Below are 18,873 nucleotides of genomic sequence, written 5' to 3'. Positions count from 1 at the left end.
GAGCCACCCAGGCACCCCTATTCTGCACTTTCCAGGGGCTGTGTCATCTATCCATATTCATTAATTTTAATCAATTTCTGGAAAACATGAAATAGCACATTGTGCTCCTGTCACAGGGCTAGATAGGTATAGATATTTATATAATTATCAATATAGATACCTATATAAATACAGACATAGATCTTGAAAGATACGGGAGTGGGTACAGATACAGATAGAAAGATATAAGTGTTAAAAGAAAACAAAATTTTGGACCTCAAAATATATCTCTTTGGCATAAAGACTATCCCGAGCTGGTTATTTTTAAGAAACTGTAAACAGAGCAGATGTTCTGGAAACTGAGCAGGAGTTACCCTTTTGCAAAACACTTACCTTTATAAAGGACACTTCTATGTGTAAGAGTACCTCTTTCACTCCACCAGGAAGAGGAGGATAGCCAATTCTCTGGAAACTTTATCAATAGTGAAGACATGGACTTACATTTGCATCACAATCTTATTCTGGTTTACTGTGTTTTTCCTCCTATAATAACTTCTCACCCCAACAACTTCTTTTGTCTTTAGCAGAAAATGGCAATTCAGGTGAAGGCTTCAACCACTTTGGTGAGTTACTCAGTTTTCCTGAGTATTTCCCATGCATACAGGAGATACACAGGTTATCAAATTTCTGTATGTTTCTCCTTTTACACTGTCTTTTTATTACAGGATGTCTCAGCCAAAAACCTAGAAGGGCAGAGAGAATTATTTTTCCTCCCCCAAAATATGTGGATGTGGATATAGATGTAGTTGTAGACATAGATATTTGGAATCACCTCTGGCCAATTCTTCCACTCATTCTTCTCAACCATTTTAAATGCATGTCCTTGGTGAAGGACTCCCACCAATGCACAGAGAAGTGTTCCCTCATGCCTTTCTACAGAATCCTGGGGATATCTCTGTTAAAGCACTTTGGGATTGCACTTACTCTCTGAACTATAAGCTTCTCGAGAGTAAATATAATATATTTTGGTATATTACACAGTGTCACATAGTCAGTACTAAAAACATTTGTTAAAGGAATGTGTAAATTAAAACAATTACAATTTGTGTTATCACAACAATCTACCATGTGAAGAGATAAAAATTTAATTTTATTTATTTAGTTTGTTTTCTATTTTTTAAAGATTTTTATTTATTTATTAGAGGGAAAGAGTAAGCAAGAGAGCACAGGCAAGGGGAGGCGCCAAGAGAAAGGGAGAAGCAGACTCCCCGCTGAGCAGGAAACCTGACATGGGGCTTGATCCTGGGACTCCAGGATCATGACCTAAGCAGGAGGCAGAGCTTAATAGACTGACCCACCCATGTACCCTGAGAAATTTAATTTTAAATATACTTATCCAGGTAGCAGCAGCACAAAAAAACCTCAAACTGGATTCCTGTAAATAAAAAGTCATTTCATGGGGCGCCTGGGCAGTTCAGTGGGTTAAAGCCTCTGCCTTTGGCTTGGTTCATGATCCCAGGGTCCTGGGATCGAGCCCCACGTCAGGCCCTCTGCTCAGCAAGAAGCTTGCTTCCTCCACTTTCCTTCTCTGCCTGCTTCTCTGCCTACGTGTGATCTCTGTCAAATAAATAACTAAAATTAAAAAAAAAATCATTAGAGAATTCTTTTCTTAATCATAAGTCTACTAAAAGACACTTAACATTGAAAAAAAAAATCAGTCCCCAGGTAGGATCTGGAAGGAATAAATATTTACTTATGCAATGTATAACTCAAGCAACACTTGGAATACCCCTCTCTTCTCCTATTATTAATCTGGTAACTAATAAATATGTTATATATTAAGAAGGCTTTATAGGAAAGAATTTGATTATTGTTAAAATCCAAAATGCTCTGAGAATTTAACAAGAAACTATTTTGAATTTGTTTGAACTTCTTCATATGAACTAAAGAGCCTTGCTTAGAAACATCTTTTTTATAGGAAATAATCATAACACTGGTTGATGATGGGAGCAAAACAATGAAACTTCAAATTCAGTTATTTATGAAAAACATAAGTTTGAAATACTTGGTCTTTCTACTAGAGTAAGCTCCACCCTCAAGAAGCAAGACAGTAACTCCACTAAAAAGACAAGCCTGACTGATTCAGAAAGAATGTCTCCTCAGTTTGTATGGCATGTTAATGGTTTTCAACATCAAAAATATTACCCATGCTTTCATTGAAAAAAGAAAATAAAATAAAAACACTTGTGTACACAATCTGCAGTAAAGATTCAGTGAGAAAATAAAGCACAAATGTGTTTTACTCAATGTCAGAATATATCAAAGTCAACAATCTAGACTTTAAAAAGAAAAAGAAAATGTATTTCCCATTCTGTCATAAAAAGCATATTTCATTTTGAAGTAACTAACACAATGAGAACAAATCAGGATAAGATTTGTCTTTATATCAATTAATGTAAGAGAATCAGAGGAGCTAGAAATCTAATTCAGGTCATATGGGAATATAGGTAAAGAAAAAAAACAGGGAGGGAGAAAGAAGAAATCCTGTATGGTGCGGAGAAGAAGAGTTCACTGTAGTTTGCTCAACTTGGAGGTTCATCATGTGTCCTCTGCTTTCCCAGGAACACATGTGCACAGGATAACCAACAGGCAACGTCCAACGGGGGAAGCAAAGATGGCGAACTAGAGTGGAAACTGCTATACTGTTTTAATGCTCCAAGGGAATCCTCCATGAATCTATAAATCCTGTTATTTTTGCCCTTATTAAGAGAGTAAGTCTTTGGTCAGCAAGCAATTTTTTTCTCATTATTCATCTAATATTATAAAAGTTCTAATTTAATGATTTGTCTATTGAAGTTTTCAAACTTCTAGTTGAGCATGCAGTTTTCACTAATACTGATAGCTCCCTACACATTAATTGTGCTGATACCATTGTAAAATTACCATACTTCCTACCCTTCCAGATTTGCCACTGTTGGTAGCATTATCCTGGGGCTCCTATGTGTACATAACACCATGCCTGTCATTTTTCCACAAACATTGTCAATTTTTTCTTGTCTCACATTGTTTTCCAATGGGTTTTGATATGATTTCTTCTGCTGCTACTTTCTTATCAGTATTTGCTACCTAATCAACTATTATCATTTAGCACCAGCCTCAGCTAACATGATGCTACCTTCTTCAACCTTTTATCTTTCCCTGGGACTGTCTAGCATAGACTCCTTCTACTTCACTACAAAAGTGTCAGTCCTTTTCAAGTTAATAATTAATAATCAATAAATATTTGATAATAAAGTTACATTATATTATAGTTTGCCAACCTACATATTTTGTTTTCATCTCTTTAGGCATATCTGTGAGAACAGTTTCACAGTGTGTGATTCTTTCCTTTCATATAAAGGATGTGTGTGCACACAAAATATGTGGCACAGGAAATAATGAAAAGGTTTAAAAAGCAGTGACATGTAGCTATACTACACTGAATATTTTTTGTTTCTGTAGTAAATGAGCTTGGGAGCCTTTTACGAAACGTGCTATTTAGGCATAAAATAATGTCATTGTATCTATACTTGCATAGCTTATAAATTATATCTTATAATTCCACAGGTAAAAAGCAAGTTTTTACCATTGTCAATAGCAAAGTCAATGTAGCTGTTCCAGAGGGTCCCTCCTTCCTTACCAAAACTATTCCTAGCAGAGTCCTGATCTCTTCATGGTTACCAGTTAGGCAGAGCAGAACAATGGGTGGTGGTAGGTCAGACGAAAAAAACATAACCCATTTCTGGGTGCCAGACTTGACTTGACATGGTGACAGGAAAGTGATTTTTTTAAATTTATAAACAGAACAAACCAGTATAAATAGAATCAATGGCAAGAATTTTGGAACCTCAAAATGTAATCTCTTATGAGCAAAACATACTTATTGTTAAAACTATGCATTTTCTTCCAAAATCATTGGTTGTTATATGTCCTTCAGCATTTTATTATTCAGGCAAAATATTAGAATGAGAGAATATATAGTTCTTCACTTTTCTAAGTATATGAAAGAAAGTTTTGTTAAAACCTCATATTTAAATTCATTCATCTTGTACAGTGCTTAAACTAGTAATTTTTCAATAAATATTACTTGAATGAATCATATGTCCCAGAGAATATACAAAATGCCATAAACTGCCAATGAATAAACCTAATATGGTATTTTATCTTGTTTTATACTTGTGCTAAAATTATTTTCCATTTATTGGATTCTCTGTACATGGGGTCTGTTCTCTGCCTCTGGTACCCAACACTTTATTTTGTGATGATTTGACTGATTTACTCTAATCAAAACAGGGATTGATTTTGTGAAATGGTTAAGAACACTCAGTGGAGGAAGAATACTTGAATTTGAGTTTCAGCTAAACCATTAGGATAAAATGGAACAATTCATCTAAAGCATACCTATTTCAACACCTAGTGTATATTTAACCCTCAACAAATGTTTAGCTCTTATTTTGCCTCATAGTGCAAGATCACTATTAAACATTTGACATTTTACAACTTGCTGGTGTGTTTACTAGATATTTGTGTTAAAATGTATATATATATATATCCTCTTATAGAGTCAATCACTAATTTGGGGGTTCCTCTCAGGTCCTAAAAAATTAGAAAATCCCTAGGACAGAACCTAAATGGCATTCCTAATTGGAACACCAATGCCATCTAGTGGTCATGTTTGCTAATGACGGGCTTTCTGGTGAACAGAAAAGTACATGATGAAAATATTTTGCTTCCACTTCACAGTGCTGTCTCTTATAATGAATCTCAGACATGCAGATGAGGTCTCCTATATATACACTACTCAACAAATAAAAAAAGTTTAAACAGCAATCCAGCAGACTGTGTAGAGAATTTACTTCCTGGTCCACAGGAAGCATATAGTTTAGCTCTCAATATAAACAACTACATAAAATTCTTAAGCTGCGTTATGACTATGAATTAGAGAGAAAATGAGTCCAGCTACAAATGAGACATGAGATAGAAATATGGGTAGAGTATTACAGAGCAAAATTTACTTTGAGGAAAGATAATATTCTGATTTAGTGCAAAGAATCACGTCAAAGTAATGCACCTATAAGACTAGAAAGAGATGGAAAATAATCAAAATACAACACACATATGAAACTCTTTTAAAATAAGATACAAAAAAATTAGAACATAAGTTAGTAGAGATTTTTACTTCAAATTGAAAAGATTGGTGTGTAAACAGAGAATACTTGGAGACATATCTGCTCAGGAACTAATGAATCTTAGGTTTTGTTTCTTTACAGAAAACAAACGTATATAAGAAGATCTTGGTGAGAGAACACTATGCAAAATGGAAAGTAGATATCTATAAAAATAAGTCTATTAAAACTTGTAGGCATCCTGATACTGAGGATATCCAGGAAATAAATATATATATATATATATATATATATATATATATATATAGGTGCTTATCTGACAAGCTACTTGATAGAAACAAATAGTAAGTAAACTTTACTTTTTAATTAATAATATCTCAAATTTATTCCTGTTTTGTAAAATATTAGTTTAAATGACAGTGGTTTTCATTCTTTCCTAAGGAAAAACATTTTTGTTAAACTGAATTATCACAGAAGATGAAATTGAGGACCACTTAGAGAGGTCTATCAAAGTCCATGGCTTCCATAAGCGAAAGTTCACACTGTGAGCACCAAAATACAGTCAAATTAGACCTCTTTTTTCATACCTCTTAATGATTTTGGTTGCAGATGTTATCAAGACATCCACAAAGTAGGCTATGTTCTTTAGTGTTGGTTACTGAAACAGCTGTTAAATTAATTAAGTCAGTATATTTTCCAAGTCTGATTAAGATATGTTTATTTCTGCTTTCACAAAACAGCTGTGATGTAAGTACTAAAACTGATGTTCTAAGAAATCCAAAATAAAATTAAAATCATCATATGTTGTCCAGTTCAAGTAAAAGTTTACTTTTGGATCTTCATGTTTTAGTTATATTCATAGGGAATACAGATGTATACTGACAATGCAAGATTAAATTTTATTTCTAAGGACTTTCATGTTTACATTTTTTAAACATATAACATAGGGGATTAAAACATCAAATGGAAAAATGTAAATGCTGAAAGTGACCACAATAAACCAAGCAGGTTAGTCAAGAAGATTGTACTTGATTTGGTGTTTCCCTACATTTGTGGTACAATTTGTTGGTAAGTAACAGTAGTAATAGTCTCTTAACTAGAACCTAGAAACTTATTTGAGTCAAATGAGGAGAGGAAAGGGAGGGCCTGATTTAAAGAAAAAGGATCTGTAACACAAGACAAAAGCTTAAAGGCAACTCAGCTGCTACAGATGTGCTGCATCTGCTCACTTGCCCACTGGGGACCAGGAGATAAAGAGATTAAGACATTTTACACAAAGATGGTTAGACAACAACATCAGATAAGCAACATGACAGCTAGGTCAAGGTACTGTAGCCATAGCATGGAGAAAATGACTCACTAAACCACTTAACCCACTTACAAACAATATTTTTAATTCATTTAATGTTCAAATGATATTTTATCAGGGTAGACAATGAGCTGGTTACTTTTAAAATGTCACTAACATTCTGAAATTGAGAGAAACAAGCGATCTTTCTAATAATGACCTTTTTAAAAGTAAATAGCATTGCAATTTTATAATGGGGTATGAATACCTATGACTTTTAAAGATAATTGTAAGAGCAGTATTTTAAATCCCTATGTTCACATGAGAATAAAAGAAATGATTAGTGATGATGCATGTGGAAAGATTTGACAGGTACTTGGAAAACATGGGTTAGCTTGTTTCTTCTTGGCAGACCTCCTGCAAGAAAATTTTTGCTGCTTCTTTATGCACTGCTGTTTTTCTCTCTAATTTCAAACGTTCACCTGCTTATACCTGAACCCTGTGGATGTAATAAGATACAAATCACATGACCTATAGACCAATTTAAAAATCTGCAGCACAGACACACACACACACACACAAATGCATTCCACAATAGCAAAATTTTAAATTTTTCAGAAAGCTGTAGAAGTCAGGCTCATACTCTCCATAGTCCATATATAGATGTTAATATAGAATATATGTAATACTAATATAGAATACCCAGTTGCATAATATTATAAAATTAAACATTTTTAATTATAAATTAAATGAAAATAAACAGGCATGTCTTGCTGAAATATATCCATGTAACCTAGTCACCCTTACATTATGGCTTGAAATTAACATTCTAAATTTGAACTGACAGAAATAGACCTTACTATTCCTAATTAGCCAGATTCAACATCTCCTTTCTCTCCCTCTAAATTATCAGATAACCTCAAAAGGAAAAGTGCTCTACATCGCCTATTTGTTACAAAAATACCTTCACACCCAATTCCCATGATAATAATTGTCTTTATTGTAAAAAAAAATGCCTTTAGATGATTTTATTTAAAATAATTCATCCACCTATATCATGTGGAACATAAATTTCCTTGTTCATGTTAACTGTGGGAGGTTACCACAAACATGTGACTGATAGTGTTTCCTTCCTTACATTGGCTACTACCTTAATGCTAAACTTAGTGCCATTTTTAAGAAAATATAAATGAATTTTTCTGATTCAACCCCACTCTTGGCTTCCTATCTCTCCTACTATCTATCATTTTATCCTATGTCTTGATTTGACTAACCTGCATTTTTCATTAACTTTTAAAAATTTTAATAAGCCAGCTTAAATCTTTTCTGAAATGATAGTTGGAAGAAAATATATGAATTATATGAGGTAATGATACAAATGCCAAAATTATCAAATCACTTACAATATAAAGGTATTGAGGAAGTAAAGAAACTATAAGCAGGCTTGTCTTCTCTTATCTTTTAAGGCTGAATGTGCTCAATTATAACAAACATTTAAAGGCAAAAACCTCATTGCACAATTAAAAAAAAATGCTTTAAGCTCTTAGACTTTGAATCTATTTTGTGGTATATTTAAAGAGGTTATAAAAGTCCTGGTGATTCTCTCTGTGAACCAACAGCCTAACACAGGAGTAGAGCTAGTGAAGCAGAGAAAAAGCCCAGAGAAGTCAAATCTCAGCAACAATCCCTCAGTTAACACATAAAGAAAATAACCTAATTACTGGAAAGCAGGAAAAAGAAAATAAAAAGTGTGGAAGAATAGAGAAGCATTAAATGTGAACACACAAATCTGCCTTTGCTATGGAACAAGAAATCAGCCTAGCTCCTGAGGGTGGCCATTAAAAGCAGAGACTGGGTGTGCATACATGTGTGGATGAATGAGAAGCCAAGAAACAGGAAAAAGACTAATTTTAATTACCAGGAAAGCAAGAGAAACTACACAGACCTAGTGGGAGGAAGGCTTCGAGCTACAGGCTGCATGGCACTGTACTCTCCTTGCCAATTAGAGCCCGTCAGACCCCAGTCGCCTCAGTGCAGGGTCAGGCTGCACTCAAACACACATGAAAACCAGACACCGACCGACACGGGGTGTGACCTGAGGCTCCCGCACAGTCTCGTACATAGACGTACAGCAACAGGAAGCCGTGTGGGGGATTTCTTTTCCATCCAATACAGGGGCTAGTCGCGCTATCTATGGAAATCCACTGCCCTGGAAACGTAGTATCCTTTTGGTAACAAACACTCAACACCGAAGGAAGGGAGAGAATCTGAGAACCAGTCCGAGACTGAGGGAGGAAAAGTCGAGGGGAGGACTCGCAGAACAATAGCACTAAAGCTGCCACACTGTGGATTTACTACCTGTGTTATTTTTCCACTTACATCCATGGTGATAAAACATTTCAGAAACAGGGGCTGCTGTCTGAGAGCAAGGGGACTCCTGCCTTAGCTTGCTCAGGACTGACACGGGGGTCAAGGAGGCATAAACACAGTCCAAGAGCCCGATCGTCCTGAGATAAAACTCCAAGTGTATGAACAAAGAGGAGTGCTTCCCAGCCAGGACGAGGGGAGATTCTCCAAAGTGAGAAGCCCACCGCCAGCCACGCTCCGGGAACGCACCGGCCGCCCGGCCGCCCGGGCTCCGAGCGCCGGCCGGGGTCGCAATCCGGAGGAAGACCCGCGGCTGCGGGCCCGCCGGGGCCGGACTCCGGTCTGAGCTCTCCCTCCCGCGCCGTCCCCCGCCAACACGTCTGCTCGGTAGCCTACGCGGGCTCCATCCCGAAAGGTCGCCGAGCGGAAAAGCAGGGGGGAGGGGAAGCCTCCGCACGGGGGCCAGAAGGGAAATACCGGTGGGCTGGAGAGACGAGGACAGGAGCCTAGAAAACCTTTCTGGAGGCCAACAGACCTTTGAGCCCGGGGACATGCTCAATGAACCTGTTCAGCGAGAGGCAGTGAGGCGCAAGGCGCGGGCGACAGCGACAGCGACAGCGCGGGCGGGCGGGGAGGGGCGAGGGACCGCTCGGGGAAGGACCCAGCCAGTCAGAGGCGCGGGGCGCGGGGCGCGCGGACGCATTGGAGGAAAACACTCGAGCCCCAAACGCACCAGCCTGGGGAGGCGCCGCACCTACTTCCCAATATAACCAACTACGGAGTGGGGGCGCGTAAGTGCGAGGAGGCGGCAGCCAAAGTGCCATTAAAGCTCGGGGCGGAAAGGATGAGTTACCTGGGTCCCCTCTTCAGGGAGAAGCAGGGCAAGCCGGAGGATTCCCTCTGAATGATTAAAAACTCCGCAATTCTCTTCCGCCACAGGCTGGGTAGGACTCAAGGAACTGCTCTATCTGAACTGTGCTGACGGGCAGGAGGATGGGAGACAGGAATTGAGAGTCACAGAGGAAGGACAGGGGAGTCTGGCATCTCATTGGTAAGTGGCTGGCACTGCTTTGCCAGTGACTGCTGTCTGTGATTGTGCACTTCGTCTCCCAGGCACTTACAATTTTTGACACACTCGCTTCTGCAAAGCCATTTTTTTCTTGCCATGTTGCCAGAATTTAGAAACTGTAACGTAAAGCTTTTTTTTTTTTTTTTATCATGTATTTTTTTTTCCCCCTCTGCTGGAATTTTATGTGGGAAAAGTTAAAGCAAGAGTAACTGTAACCTATTTGTTCATCTCATAATGCCATCCAAAATAAGAGTAAACAATTCCTACAAGTAAATGGCAAGGAAATAAATGCCAGGTGAGGGTAAGAATTTTTCTACAAGAGACCAAACGCTCAGAGAATGGAATGTGGTTCACAGACACTGAGTGTTTGTCTTTTGATTGAGCAATATATTTGTGAGAAGAGAGCCCAATAACTGGGCATCTGGCAGTGCAATAACTTGTTAAAATTCAGGAGGGATGCTCTATAAGTGGAGTTCTATAAAGTTCCAGAGACCAAAGAAAAACAGTATCTTGGGTTATGCTGTGGTGTTTTCTAAATGTTGTGTAGGAATGTGATAGATTTTTTTAAAGAATATAAAAATATGTTTAGACATCCTTATTGAGGTGTTGAAAAGTGGAAGAGAATATTAATTTGCATAAATATGAATATAGTGTACAGAAAGCTGAGAATTACTCTGACAATCTCAAAATGTTTTAATTGTTTAACTTTATTTTGGAAAAGCAAGAACCCACTAAATATTTTTGAATTATCTTATTTTAAATTCTTATAACCTCTATAGCATGAAAAATACAATACATTGTGGTAATTTAAATGCAGATTTGGAGGCAAAAACTTTCAAACTGTTGTATGTGAAATGCCATACCTATATTCAATCTATCTGTATTTTTTTTCTAATTGAAAAGAGAGAATAATTTAGAGATAGTACACTTCCACCTTGATTATTAACTTTAACTGTGGAAATAAGGATGAAAGAAGTATGAGGACACTAGCATTAAAAAAAATGTAGATAAATAAATAGTAGGTCAAATTTAAAAATTAATGAAGGTATAATTACTATATAACTGTAGCAGAGCTACAGAAATACTTGTGACTGTCATAGCAAGCTCGAAGGAATTCATCATGATTAATGTTGTGACCCTAAATATAAAAGAATTAGTAATAGCTAGGTCATTATTTTTTTTCCCAAGGGCCTATAATCAATTTTAAGCAACTTATGAATATTTCTTTGCATTTTTCCTACTTCATATTCAAATTATAATAAGTTCTATGTGAATCATATTGAATCTCAAACTTGACAGGGTTTGTTTCCTATGACTCAACTGGGGGAAAAAAAAAAAAACTTCCAAAACAGTTTGACTATGTAAGAATAAGTGACAAAGCAAATGGTTAAAAAATAAAGATATTACATACAAAGACCAACTGAGTCTAATGAGGGAAACAAAACACAAAATACAAAAAAGTGAAATAAAGGAAGTGTGACATAAAAAATGAAACAGAATTTGGAAAAAAATAAGTGGAATGCGGTGAGATGATATTAAAGCATATTTAAAATACACAAATATTTGAAAATCGGTGAAATGTTTATTAAAATATAAGTTTTGTTTTTGTTTTTGTTTTTGTTTTTGCTGGGGTTAGTGGAGACTTTAAATTGTTCTAAAGTTTAACACTTCTGAAAACTAAGAACTGAGAAAAACTGCTATTTTTAATTTTTTCTTTGATTTCATACACAATTGAAGGAAAGTTAGAATTCTCAAAGTTAGAAAAAAGAATATTTACCCTGATAGATTAACTAAATGTCAGACCTTGTCTATAAATTCTGAGGCACATATTATACCATAGTACATTTGTAAATAGATGTGGGAAAGTACAGTTGTGGAATTTTTTACATGGATCGCTGAAATACCTCAGTGTTTCCCTACCAAAGCAATCCTTCAAATATGAGGTGGTTTGAAATCTTTATTATTAGGTTAGCAAGATTAACTAAAATCAAATGTGAGCACACACATAGGCTGTTTATTTAACAAAATGATTTAAAAATTAGTTGTTTGTACACGTTTACTTCAATTTTATGGGCCTGATTAAGTAAAACTGTTCATTAAAATGCTTATTAAAATGACTAATATCTACTCCTTTAAATTTATTTTTTATTTAACAGTTTAGAAAACCTTTACCTCCTTTAGGTTAGAGGTTAGAGTGTGCTTTACTCTCAAAACTGATTTAGTGATAAGGACCAGAGGGTGTCAGTAAAGGGTAGAGGGCTCTCCAGATGAAGAAAGTAAGGGGATGCTATGCTGGCCAAGTCATTTTGGAGTTTGTCTTACTTCTAGAGAAAACAAAAGGTGTATTTTTGTGAATTAAAAAGAAAAAGAAAGAAAGAAAGAAAAGAAAAAGAAATTTGTCTAGATGGCTATAATAGTATAAAGATGATCTGACATTTAAGTTCCATTGACTAAAACAAGTTTTATAGCAGCACTTAGTGATCCCCATTCATCAAAAATTAATTTAGGATTTTATGAGGCCAAGATATTTAAAATGTGCTTTGCTGATTCCATCCTACGACACATATTTTGATTAACTATAGAGTCTGTGAATTGTCTGTTTTTTTTTAAATACATGTTTTCTTAAAATTTTACTAAGAGATTGGCAATTTATCTTAATTTCAACAAGTCATATACTTATATAATTCGGTGTCTTAAAACTCTGACTTCAAGATCTCAGATTTATTTATCCCTTTTTTATTACTGAAGATACAAACATAAAATAAAAGAGGTGTGTATTTCTAGCAAGATACTTCTTTGATCAGTGTTTTAAGTCTGTGCTTATATGTCATATGAACTTCTTAGCACTTTATAACAGGAAAGAGGCTGATCGGAAGCTCAAAGCAGTAAAATCTTTGCAGAGGTCTATTTTCTGAGCATTTGTAATCAATAATTCTGCATTAGAAAATGATACATTTTAAAAAGTAATTAACTATATAGAACTCCTTAATATAATATTTAGGATTAAAAACTATGATGAACTATGTCCCATCTCCCTACCTATGCCCAATTAATTTTTCCTTTTATAATTTTTTTGATATTCAAATGTATAATGTTAGATCCTGATAGGAAATAAAGTATTAATGTAGTTTTATGAGCTTTCCTGCAGGTATACCTTTATGGTTTGGACTCTAAAATATGGATATGCTTAAGGGTTAAAGTAACTATTCTAAACTTTATCCAAAATTATTAATTGTATATCTGGGCAAGGAGGGAAATGAAAGTATTTTATTTATGAGTGATCAAAAACTCTCTTTTGCAACCATCAACAGGAAAAGTATAATTATATACATAAACATTTTATGGGGCTGGGGTAGGAATCTGATGCTTATCATTTTTATAGCTGTTAAATGCTCAAAAGATGATTCCATCTCCCATTGTGTTCCTGTAGTAACTATAGCATAGGGAGCTTAGGAAGAGAAATTATGTTGATCACTTAGGTGATGAAGGGTGTATTAAAATTCTCTTCCTATCATAATATTGGCAGAAACATTCATTATGAACCTAAAAACTAAGGGGTTCTTACTAAGAGAGATACTATCACAGGATAATTATAGTTTTAATGTGTTTGGAGCGATAAACATATTTTTTTGTTTTATTTCTTTTCAGTGTTCCAGAATTCATTTTTTATGCATTTTCAGAAAGATTTCACTAGTTTTAGGAGTTTGTATTTATAAGAAAACTAGTAGAAAATGTGTATTTATTGGATGAAAAATTTACTTGTAAGTATATAAAATTTCATCTTTATTTCCTTATATATTTAATTTCTTATTTATAAGTAATAAAAAATTTTCTGAAGCTAAGCCAAGTATAATATAAACCAAACACAAATATAATTTTCATTCTCTTAGGGTCTCCCACTTCAACTTTTTATAAGTATTCACTTTTCAATTATGTTATCTTTGCTGAGATACTATTGTATTTTATAGTCTCAGAAATGACAAAATTAGATTAAATCCTTGGTGATTAAGATGAATACTAATTGGAAGACACAGGTGAATGACAGTAGCAATTTTAAAAAGACCTTGTTTTCTAGAAATAAATTTTTATGTAATTTGTATTTTGTGATCATTAATATGAAACTGTTGCCTGTGCACCTATAAAAATTAAAGTCCCTCAAATATTTCTGAAATTATTAAAAAATCTCTTATATTGAACATTGTGAGATTCTGTGTTTTGCCTTCTTGTGTTAGGTTGAAGCTTTCCTCTTCATATTCTTTACCAAAAGATATAGAATAATCTCATCTCTTGTATTCAAAAATTAATAAAACAATTTGTTAGTGATCATTAGTTTTTTTCTAATTTTGAGTATATTTTGTGATAGGAACTTCATAAGCCATATCATTTGTAATTGAATTAAAACTTTAAACTTCATAATTCAATTTAATGCTCTTTGTCATTCAATACTGGTATTCTAATAGCAATATGTGAGCTAGTGAATTAGTTTCTAATCCTAAAATAACCATCTCATTAAAAATAACCACAGATCTCATGAGTTACTGATGATATAAATTATCAGGACACCTAGGAAAAAGTGACAGAATAATATGATTTAGTGTTGGAAGGAGCCATACAGAGTTTGTATTTTCACATATTATCACAAAGAGTAATAAACAGAGATATAAAGATGTGAAATGACCTGTTCAACATTACTTTTAATGCAAAAAAATAGAATTAGAACTATAACTCTTCTTTTAAATTTCTGAGTCAGAGCTTTTTATAGTTTATAAGTCTTATTATTTTTATATCTATCAAATCAGGATTAGGACATCATATTTATAATTTCCCTGTTGCTATTGGTGACCTGTAAAACAGTGTCTTTTAGAATTAGAAAATTTAAAATTGAAATATGTTAACTCATAGGAAATAGCTATACCCATATTCTCTTAACCAAGAACTGAATATCCAGACAATGTAATTGCTGGATATAAACTTCTTCACGATGAACATAGTGTGCACTCAACAGTTAAATAGGAGATTTTCAACAGTTTCAGTTAAGAAATCCAGGAACTTAAGTAAGAAAAGAAATATAATTATTTTTCCACTACATATCTATAAAAGACTGTCCATATTGTTGATGTTGGTGGTTAATACTTTCTTCTCCTTGATTGGCAGTTTTGGTGGGGGAGGGGGGTGTTTGTTTTTGTTTTTTCAGTATTACATGTTTAATGGGACACTAAAATAAAATAGAAAGTGAGAAGTCAGAGTGAGTAAATGTTCCTGGGTATTGGCAAATGTGTTAAAATTTAAATTGTGGGCTTCCTTAAGATAGTAATGATTTGGGAGAATTTAATAAAATGAGAAACAGGACATGAGTCTCTAGGAATTGGAAGTATTCTTATGAGTTTTAGAATTCAAATATCAACTTGTATAAAATCTCTAGTTTTACTGTTATAATGCTAAAGGAAGTTAATACAGAACAAACTTGAGTCTGTAATAGTATTTAGTCTATCATTATATCTGAACCAAAGTTCATCTATTGTTTAATTTTAATAATGCAATATAATTATTTAAAGAATTAAGTCTGGGGGGGCGCCTGGGTGGCTCAGTGGGTTAAGCCGCTGCCTTCGGCTCAGGTCATGATCTCATGGTCCTGGGATCGAGTCCCGCATCGGGCTCTCTGGTCCGCAGGGAGCCTGCTTCCCTCTCTCTCTCTGCCTGCCTCTCCATCTACTTGTGATTTCTCTCTGTCAAATAAATAAATAAAATCTTAAAAAAAAAAAAAAAAGAATTAAGTCTGGGAAGAAAATTAATTTCCACTCCAACATGTATTATAAGATATAAGCTTTAAATTGTCTGTCTACAAATATATTCTATTTTTGTATGAAGCACAATGCTGACCTAATTGTGGAAAGCAATATTGAGATATATAGACCATGAGCTAAAAAAATTATCTGGTAGAACTGAACATAGACTATGAAATGAGCATAGTGCAGTTCAAGTGGAAAGGCAGTTATACATTGCTGGGTTTCTAATACATCATTATCTCTCAAACCTTTCATTGTTACATATGACATGAGAATTTGTGTGTGTGTCCATATGGGCTGACTTTATATTTTAAGACTCTCATTTCCTTCAAATACTGAATATTTAATGGTGACAAGTATAGTAAAGACGTCGTAAAAGACTGTGGCTAAAACGATTAATGTCTAATCTGAATTTTTTTACCGTATGCATATATCCAGAATTTGCAAATAACTAGTAGAAAATGTAAAATATATTTTCAAAGTCCAATAAATAAGTGGTCCTTAATATTCTTTAAATTTTTACTTTTGGTATTTACTTACCTTCACCTTACTTTGACTTCTCCAGTATTTTCATAAAATAATAACCTTAGTAAGAAAGACCGGTTACTTAAGATTTAAATTAATTGATCTAGAATTTATTTTATGAATATTTACCTTATTAACTGTGTTTAAAAAAGTTTGGACCGTATTTGTTTGTTTCCCTTTTTTTTAAGGTGGTCTTGTTAGTATATACCTCAAAAAGTTGCATTAATAAAAATTCATTTCTTCACATTTAAAGCCATGTCTACATTACTTCATGCACTCAAAAGGTCTAGTGTGTGCAGTTGTAGTTAAGTAAGAATATAAAGGGGGATAAATAGTTTATGAGCTGGTGGAGGAAATAAGTACATAGGGTGAATGTAATTCAATGTGAAATGTGCAGTGATAAAGTTATATAAAGCTAAGATGCAAATGTTCAAAATGTTCTTTTGGAGACTGCTGTTAGTTTCTCCTACTGAGTCTTTCCAGGTTGGAGTATTTCATGCTAGCTTTGGTTCTTTAATTGCTGCATTTACTTCCTACTGCCTAAGTTATTTTGAAGTAACTTTGATTCCAAGACTCACCTAACCACTTTAAATGAATGCTGTGTTTTTCTACATCTCATTATAGTGCTAACTTTAGTATCTTAGAAAGATCTCGTCTCTGATGATACAGTTGAATCTGAGGTAAAATGAAGGTGGTTTGCTTCAATGCTTTGAAAAGATACCTTTCTTATATGTGATTATAAATTAGCTTGATTTCTTTCAGTTATTAAGTATAGAATATTAATGGTGCTGTAAAGCTTATCTTATGGGGTTGGATTAACTGCAAAGCTAATGCTGCTTTACTTACACAGCCCCTTCTGATAGTAATAGTAATATTAGTAGCACCAGAGCAGTAGAAAACATGTTTTTAAACACTATTTTGATCATTATAACAAAATATCTAATATAGGAGCAACAGTATTCATTAGGGGATTTGGTATTTGAATTGTAGGGTTCAGTCATGGTTCCACAACTTGTTAGCTGTTTAATCTTGGAAGAGTTCCTTAACCTTCCTTTACATGCAAAATTAAGATAATCAATGTCATGCAGTTTTGATAATATTAATATGTAAGAAAAACAACACAATTTTCAATGACAAAAATGGCAGTGTTAGAAACAACAACAACATAAGTTTGGGAAGAAAATTTGTTTTCACTCCAGTATGCATTATAAGATATAAGATTTAAGTTAGCTATCTACCAAAATATTCTATTTTTATATGAGGCACAATGCTGTCCTGATTGTGAAAAGCAACACTGAAATGTATAGATTGTGGGCATTGAAAGATTATTTTGTGTATCTTCTTTTTTATTAAAGTAATTTACTTAGAAGAGCATTCCTTACAAAATTAGTGTACACAGTGCCACTTATTTCTGGCAATCCAAAGGAAGTTAAAAGGTTTCATCTCAGACAACGAAGAGGTGGAAAATTGTCAGTCCTAAAACAACTTGATAAGAAACTTAAGAAAATGTACTGGTAGCCATAATTGATATTGATCAAACATTCTGAAGACATTGGAGGAACAAAAATAGTCATTTTAGGGATTGATTAAACTGATTCCCCCAGACAAAATGAGAAGTACTAAGACTTGAAGGAAGTTTCAATTATGAATTGGCAAAGACCCTTTTCAATTGGTGGGAAGAGAAGCAGAAGTGAGACAGATGTATAGAAGGAAGCAGGAAAATAAATTGAGGTAAAGAAAAAACTTTCTAGGGACACCTGGGTGGCTCAGTGGGTTAAAGCCTCTGCCTTCAGTTTAGGTCATGGTCCCAGGGTCCTGGGATTGAGCCCCACATGGGGCTGTCTGCTCAGCGGGGAGCCTGCTTCCCTTCCCTGCATCTGCCTCTCTACCTACTTGTGATCTCTCTCTGTCAAATTAAATAAAATCTTTTTTTTTTTTTAAGATTTTATTTATTTGACAGAGAGAGATCACAAGTAAACGGAGAGGCAGGCAGAGAGAGAGAGGGAAGCAGGCTCCCCACTGAGCAGAGAGCCAGATGCGGGACTCAGTCCCAGGACCCTGGCATCATGACCTGAGCCGAAGGCAGTGGCTTAACCCACTGAGCCACCCAGGCGCCCTAAATAAAAATATTTAAAAAAAAGAAAAATCTTTCTAATGCAAAGAGAGAAGTTAAAATATATCAAATGAGACGTAAAAGATTCTGAGAGACACATGAAGAATTGGGATCTATCAAAACCATGATGATAATTAGTTCATTTCAAGATTAGATAGCATTTAAAATGAGGTTCAGCCCCAGTTTTGCCCCTGTGACTTGGGAAAGTCAATTCCTCAGTTTATTAATCTCTTAAGCAAGAGAGTTAAAATCAATAAACATAAAGGATTGTCTCTGTGATGGGGAGTTAATCCACAGTAATTCAATGATCTTGTGTGTTGTGAGATTTTGATAAGGGAATAAAATGGAAAGAAACAGAATTGTTGGCATTGACAGTTAAGTCTAGGATACATTCCACCAAACAGAGATAATGAGACAAGAGATCCCATTCAAAATATCTGGAGAGGCCTTGGAAAGAGCCTGGATTTGTTACTACTACTCAGATTTCATTCTCATTCAACAGCTTCCCAGTGTTTCCCAGAGAAATCCAAGAACCTTTCCAAGCTTCTGCTTCTTTCTTTGTAAAATAAGGATATTAATTA

The 18,873-nt window shown here is 34.7% G+C and overlaps 1 long non-coding RNA gene across 1 annotated transcript in view; it reads left to right on the top strand.

The window, feature by feature from the left end:
• Positions 1–9,483: 9,483 nt before the first annotated feature.
• LOC309840838 overlaps positions 9,484–18,873 on the top strand; it is a 332,568-nt gene continuing 323,178 nt past the window's right edge. The window contains exons 1-2 of the long non-coding RNA XR_014298819.1: positions 9,484–9,590; positions 9,739–9,850. This is a non-coding gene — a long non-coding RNA (uncharacterized lncRNA). The remainder of the gene's footprint in view (positions 9,591–9,738; positions 9,851–18,873) is intronic.

This window comes from Mustela nivalis (assembly GCF_964662115.1).
Source record: "Mustela nivalis genome assembly, chromosome: 9".
Classification (NCBI taxonomy): domain Eukaryota; kingdom Metazoa; phylum Chordata; class Mammalia; order Carnivora; family Mustelidae; genus Mustela; species Mustela nivalis.
This window is presented reverse-complemented; position numbering and strand designations above follow the sequence as displayed.